The following is a 6,860-nucleotide window of genomic DNA, read 5'->3' as shown; positions in this document are numbered from 1 at the left end:
ATCCCCTGTCATCAGTGTATGAATGTGTGAATGTAATGCACAATCTATGTAAAGTACCTTGGATAAAGGCGCTATATAAATGCACCATTTGCCATTCATAAAAAGCGATCGTTGGACATTTTATCAGGTTATTTCATTATGCTTTCAAGTACGCGCCCCTATCGGTTGAGAGGTGCACTGTACTCTGATTGCATTATAACTATCATGACAAAAATGTGCACCGATGTGATTAAAATGCTTTTTATGTAACAATAGTGAAGATGCAGGTACTTCTACCCACCCGAGGAGGATTGTAACATCCGTGGCTCTTAGGAGAGACCTTTATATTTAAAATAGATGTTTATAACGTTGTAAATAAATGGAGGTATGTAGCCTACAACAACTTAACAGTAGTACTGGAAGATTAAATACATATTATATCAGTCAGTTGTTGGCGTTTTCTTTTAAAGGTATATTCAGTGATTTGACTTAATTCAAATATCACTTATTTTTTCTTTTTTTCTGGATAATCCTCCCTACTATAGAGTGTGCTGACTATATAAGGAGTTCCTCCCTGTCCCCAGTGAGCCCCTGGGGTCAAAAAACCCTAGTTTCAGTTTTGGTGGCGGGTGGCAAAGCCTTCCATCCAATCAGGATGAGAGGGGCCTTCCTCCAATCATGATCGAGTGGGGGCGGGCCTTGGTGCACATGCTGTTGGCCTGTTGCACTTCCCCCCACTGTAGAGCGTGCATGTGCACATTTTGTTACCGGGGCGGACTGGGTGGTTTTCCAAATCACCCAAATCACTGAATGCTCCTTTAAGTAAAAGTAGCAATATATATATATTATGGCAATGTATAAAAAGCCTTTTACATTTTACTAAAAGGTAAAAAAAGAATGCTACAAAGGTTTCATTAGGTACCTAAACTATAGGCCTACCCATTATGAATGGCATATTTAACAGTAACAGATAATTAGCGCCATCTTCTGGTCAAACACGACCACAGCATTTACTGCTTCTCATCTCAAATAATTGAAAACTAACCAGAGAGCTGCTCCAGCAGCACTGGTGTAAAACAGTGGTTCCCAAAGTGGGGTCCTTTAGAGAGTTCCAGGGGGTCCCCAGCTAAATGATAGTTTGGAACCAAATGCACCCTTATGGGTCTAACCCTGGGGGACTAGATCACTGCTAAGAGTCATTCAAATCTTCTCTCATGAGGGTCCTTGGCATATCTTCTCAAATGGGGGTCCGCGGACTAATTAGTGTCAATGTGGGGGTCATTGACATGAAAGTTTGGGAACCACTGCTATAGTGGAAGACCAGACTGAAAGGATCACCTACTTTAAGGTGATGCTTGAAAGCCTTTCTGTTCAGAATAAAATAAAACTTCAACCAGGTTCTAATTCTGTAAATCCATAAATAATTTATGAACAAATCCTTTGTTCTGGGGACCCACCGGGAACCCCCACACAGAGTTGCACCACTCAGTTCACACGGGTGTGATTTTGTTTTACAGCGTGACTGTTTTCCTATGGTGTACGAAGTGAAGCATACCGGTAGGCTAATAAGGTCTTAGACCTCAGGGATATACACAAGAAAGTGATCGGTGGCTCTTAACGGGAAGTAATAGTTTTGCTTCCCTCTGAATTATTTATTTTGTGTGAGGTTAAGTTGAATGCACAGAGGCCAGAGAGCGCTATCCCACCCATGCAATTAACCACTATTTATCTTTATTGTTTATCAGATTTGTTTGTGGCCATTTTAGTGGTCTTGTCATAAAGGAGCTGTTGTTACTTCAGTGTAAAGGGAATTGTAAAAACTGTAATGTTTTCTAAAAGGTCAACAAGTCTTTTTTTTAAACTTTGGTTTGTCTAGTATAAAGAACGGTGCATTCAAATCCGTTTGCTTATGAAAACTCCCTTGTTAAATTGGGACAAGAATTTACTTTTTAAGTATTAAACGGCTGTTTAGACTAATTTAAAAGATGATCATGCAATGAGAAAATACGTCTTCTTCCTATCTCCCAACTTGGTTATGGCAATTCCCAAATTTCTCCCGCACATGATGTCACTTCTAACCCCTAGTTTATTTGGGATGGTGTATAGTCAAACACGTGTCTCCTCCGACCGATACCCATGAAGCTGCCAGCCGCTTCCACAGAGTCATAGTCTCAAGACTGTTGGCCTCCTGCAAATTTGAAATGCTTCCGTCATACAGTTTGGAGCACGGAAGCTCTGATCATGAGCAAGCGATAAAGTGGAAGTGAAGCCTCCTACCCACTTCCGTTTTCACGCAAATTAATCTTAACATAAATCAAAATCATCTAAGCATATAGCTTAGCAGAAATGGATATTAACATATTTGAACAGAAAATACCAGCTTCCTGCTCAGATTTGTAGATGTGTAGTTCCAGACTATACTATATACCGGGTATATAGCATTTGGAGATTGTGGAATATTTGTCTGGCTACACGAGACTACAGAGTCCATATAATGCATACAGAGGAACACGCTATCCAACCTAGTTTGTCTCCCTGCTGCTCAGGTGCCTACCAACCTGTAGTAGGAGTTTCTATAGTACTCTGATAGATATTCGTTTCCACCCGTGACCATGGCAAATTGTTCACTCACTATGGAGGATTCATACCCTTAGTCTCTGGTGATGGACAGAAACTTTACCCTGGTGAAGGGCAGAAACTACCCCTGCTGCACCACCTGGAATCCCCAAATCGTTTTCATCACTTTAACCCATTCTGGGCGGGAACCCCTTTTGGTGTTTTAAGCATTATGTATACTTAACTTTTGAAAAATAGCAGATCTACAAGCTCATAGTGTGGCATCGAGTGCCGCGCAACAAGCTTGTAGATCGGCTATTTTTTTTAAATCGTGAAAATGTGGCACAAACCTTTTGAATATATATATTCTTTCAAAGTGAACATTTGTAACTCAAATCTTTCCTGGAACAACATATAGTCAGATGGGGGTCGGCAGCCAATTACATATTTTATTGGGTGAAAATGAAAATGTTTGAGCACCACTGACATAGAAACATGGGTTTTTCCAGAAAACTGTCAGGATTTAGAAGGCATTTGTAGAATTGGCCTCAGGTCTGGGCCCAGCATGGCTCCAAAAAAAACTTCTTCCTGGAAGATGACAAAAAAAACAGACGAAAAGACAAAATGGAGCTTACATGAGCTTGTATGTAAAAGTTTAAAGCTAGAACACACATGATCACAAACACTTATTTTACAACTGTAAGCTCACATTTTAGGAGCTTTTTGTGGTCGATGTTGATGTAGACAAAAAAGGTCACAGATTTATCTTGAACTTTAAAGATATATAAAAGACAGATTTGGCACAGTTTGTAATGGAATGCAAAGCAAATACACGTTAATTTTACCTTAATTTTACCTTAATGTATGTGTGTGTACAAATATACAGTATGTGTACCCTCTGACCGAGGGTCAGATTTAGTTTGTAGTTAAAGAGCGCATCACTGCATGCCTGGCTGACATCTCACAGTGGATGTCTTCTAACCACCTCAAGCTGAACCCAGACAAGACTGAGCTTCTGTTCTTCCCAGCTAAGTCCTGCCCTATGCGGGAGCTAACTATCTCCGTAGACAACGACCTGGTAAAGTCTGTCCCGACAGCCAGGAACCTTGGTGTTGTCCTGGACAGTCAGCTCTCTTTCAAAACACACATCACAGCTGTCACTCGATCCTGTAGGTTTACACTCTATAACATATGACGAATTAGACCGTTCCTCACCCAGGAGTCAGCCCAGCTCCTAATCCAGACAACAGTCTTGTCAAAACTTGACTATTGCAACTCCCTCCTTACTGGCCTCCCGGCATGTGCACGTAAGCCCCTCCAACTGATCCAAAATGCTGCAGCTCGCTTGGTCTTCAACCAGCCAAAACTCTCACACGTCTCCCCCCTTCTCCGCTCCCTCCATTGGCTCCCGGTCGCTGCCCACACAGAATACAAAACTCTGATGCTGGCATTCAAAGCAACCAAAGGCATGGCTCCCCCATATCTCACAAGTATGATCGTACCCTACAAACCCTCCCGCGCACTCCCAGCCAACGCAGGGAAGCTGGAGGTACCTTCACTAAAAACGCCGGGACAACGCTCCACACGTCCAAAACTTTTCTCCCTTCTGGCTCCAAAACTATGGAATGCACTTCCCATCACAGTCAGAACTGCAGCCTCACTCCCAATCTTCCGCCATAGTCTGAAAACCCACCTCTTCAGACTCCACCATGGCCCGTAGCACTTGCCCTAGCCTAGCCCCTTAGATAGCACTTTATGTAGACTTAGGGTAGTATTTTAAACAGACTTATAGCTTGTTACGTAGACAGCACTAGAATTGCACTAGTCATAGCACTTTATAGTACACATGTATAATATATAATATAGTATAGTATGTATAGTTTACATAGATACTCCACTGTTACGTTCTTAGTTTACGCTTGAGTCATGATAACGCAAGTTACGAATGTAACTATGGTTATGTGAATTCCTGGATGACTGCCAGTAGGCAGTAAACAATAGTGAATATACCTCTAGCGCTCCGCGTAGGTCGAGTCTTAATATAAACAAAGTCATGTGACGTGTAGGCTGACCGTGCGTCCCGGTAGGCTATATAAGCACGTGACAGCCCGCACACGGCCTCTTAAGAATCTTCTCGCCCTGAAAGATTCCGAGTGACCGTTATTACTGGCAGTCATCCAGGAATTCACATAACCATAGTTACATTCGTAACTTGCGTTATGTTTCATTCCTTACTGACTGCCAGTAGGCAGTAAACAATAGTGGATGACTCATACCAGAAGTGTCACGAGGAATCGAACCAACCTACTAAACTGCCGTAGCAGCCAGTGGCAGGATCGCTGACGTCAGTGAGGATCCAGAGGCCACATCAAGGCGATAGAACCTCGAGAACGTGCAAGGGGCTGTCCAAGACGCCGCCGCACAGACGTCCGCCAGTGACACCCCTCTCATCGCCGCCCAGGACGTGGCAACGCCCCTGGTAGAATGGCAGATGACCTCGGAGGGGGCAGGTTTACCAGATGCTTCATAAGCCTTCTTAATCGCATCCACTGCCCAGTGGGATAGCCGCTGTTTAGACAGCGCGCCTCCTCTATTCTTTCCGCCGTAGCACACAAACAGTTGCTCTGAGCGTCTAATATCCCGTGTTGCCTGAATGTACAGTTGCAACGCACGGACTGGACACAGTAAGTGGGCCCTTTCCTCCGCCTCGGATGTAACGGGGGAGGATGGAATGCCGCCAACTCTATGGCCTGGTTAACATAATCGGGGGGCAGAACCTTTAGGCAAGAATGACACATTTGGCCAAAGTGTGACCCCCGTGCCGCTAGCCTTCCACCGAAGGCATGCGGGGCTAATAGAAAGTGCGTGGAGCTCACTCACACGCTTAGCTGTCGTAACTGCCAACAGAAAGGCAGTCTTAATCGATAACGAGCTCAAGGACGACCCAGCCATAGGCTCAAAGGGCGCCCTGCTCAATGCCTGCAGGACCAGAGGCAGGTCCCAAGCTGCAGTACGCCTCACCTCTTGGCACCGCGCAGAAACTGTGTCACCCAGTAATGCGCACCAACTGACCTGCCATCAATATGGCTATGATTGAAGGATATAGCGGCCGTGTGCACCTTCAAGGTGGAGGCTGCACGGCCGGCATCCAGTAGACACTGTAAATAATGTAGTACGTGTTGTATAGGGCAAGAGACTGGGTCCAGACCCCTGTCGCTGCACCATAATGAGAAAGCAGCCCAGCAATTAGAGTACACCAACCTTGTGGAAGGGGCCCTTGCATTTCGCAAGGTCTCACATATTGAGGGGCCTAGCCCACTCAAGAGTGACTGATCCCTTTCAGTGGCCATACCCAAAGCTGAAGGAGGCTCGGCGATGGATGCCACACCTTCCCGTCCAGCTGGGACAGGAGGTCTATCCTCACTGGAAGCTGCCATCGATCCCCGTTCAACAGACTGAGGAGCGTTGAATACCATATTCTCGAGGGCCACCTGGGGGCCACCAAGAGAACTCTGTCATCTGACGATCTCACCCTGTGAAGCACAGGCAACAACAGGTGGATCGGGGGAAATGCATAAAGGAGCGCTCTCGGCCAAGCGTTGGCGAGAGCGTCCATCCCGAGTGGGGCACTGGTCTCTGCCAGGCTGAACCACAGAGGACAATGAGTCGTGCCTTTTGAGGCGAATGGATCTACGTAGGCTACCCCATGCCGATCCGATATCAACTGTGCCACCTGGGGGTGCAATCTCCACTCCCCAGGGGGCAGTCTCTGACGAGACAGATAATCTGCCACAGAGTTTACTCTGCCTGGCAGGTGCATAGCCCTCATCGAGGAAAGTAGAGGATAAGCCCACGTCCACAGGCGATGGGCTTCCCTCAGGGACTCCAGAGACCTGGTCCCTCCCTGATGGTTGACATGAAACACCACTGAGGTGCTGTCTGTCCGAATGAGCACGTGCTTCCCCCTGAGAAAGGGCAAGAAGTGCTTCAGCGCCAGGGAAACAGTCCGGAGTTCTAGCACATTGATATGGCGTCCTCTCCATCGAGAGCGCCATACCCCCTGGACTGACCTCCTCTGCCATACCGCGCCCCAACCTTGAGGCGAGGCATCTGTTGTCACCACCTCTCGTCTCGCCGGGACCAAGCCGAGAGGGACTCCACTCAGCAGGAATGCATTGTCCCGCCAGCGGCGGAGATAACCAAGGCACCTGCGAGTGACTCTGACCTTGACCCCCCTGTGTAGACAGGGGTCCATGTGAAGGCCATTGAACCACCTCTGTAATGGGCGTAGATGTAGCTGCCCCAGAGGAGTGATTGCTGAGACT

At 46.4% G+C, this 6,860-nt stretch overlaps 1 protein-coding gene across 1 annotated transcript in view; it reads right to left on the bottom strand.

The window, feature by feature from the left end:
- Nucleotides 1-3,030: 3,030 nt before the first annotated feature.
- Nucleotides 3,031-6,860, bottom strand: part of LOC306935737 (uncharacterized protein) — a 57,608-nt gene continuing 53,778 nt past the window's right edge. The window contains exon 19 of the mRNA XM_079518924.1: nucleotides 3,031-3,123. The gene's annotated coding sequence lies outside the window, so the exon portion shown is untranslated. The remainder of the gene's footprint in view (nucleotides 3,124-6,860) is intronic.

Source organism: Electrona antarctica (assembly GCF_951216825.1).
Source record: "Electrona antarctica genome assembly, chromosome: 13".
NCBI classification, from domain to species: domain Eukaryota; kingdom Metazoa; phylum Chordata; class Actinopteri; order Myctophiformes; family Myctophidae; genus Electrona; species Electrona antarctica.
This window is presented reverse-complemented; position numbering and strand designations above follow the sequence as displayed.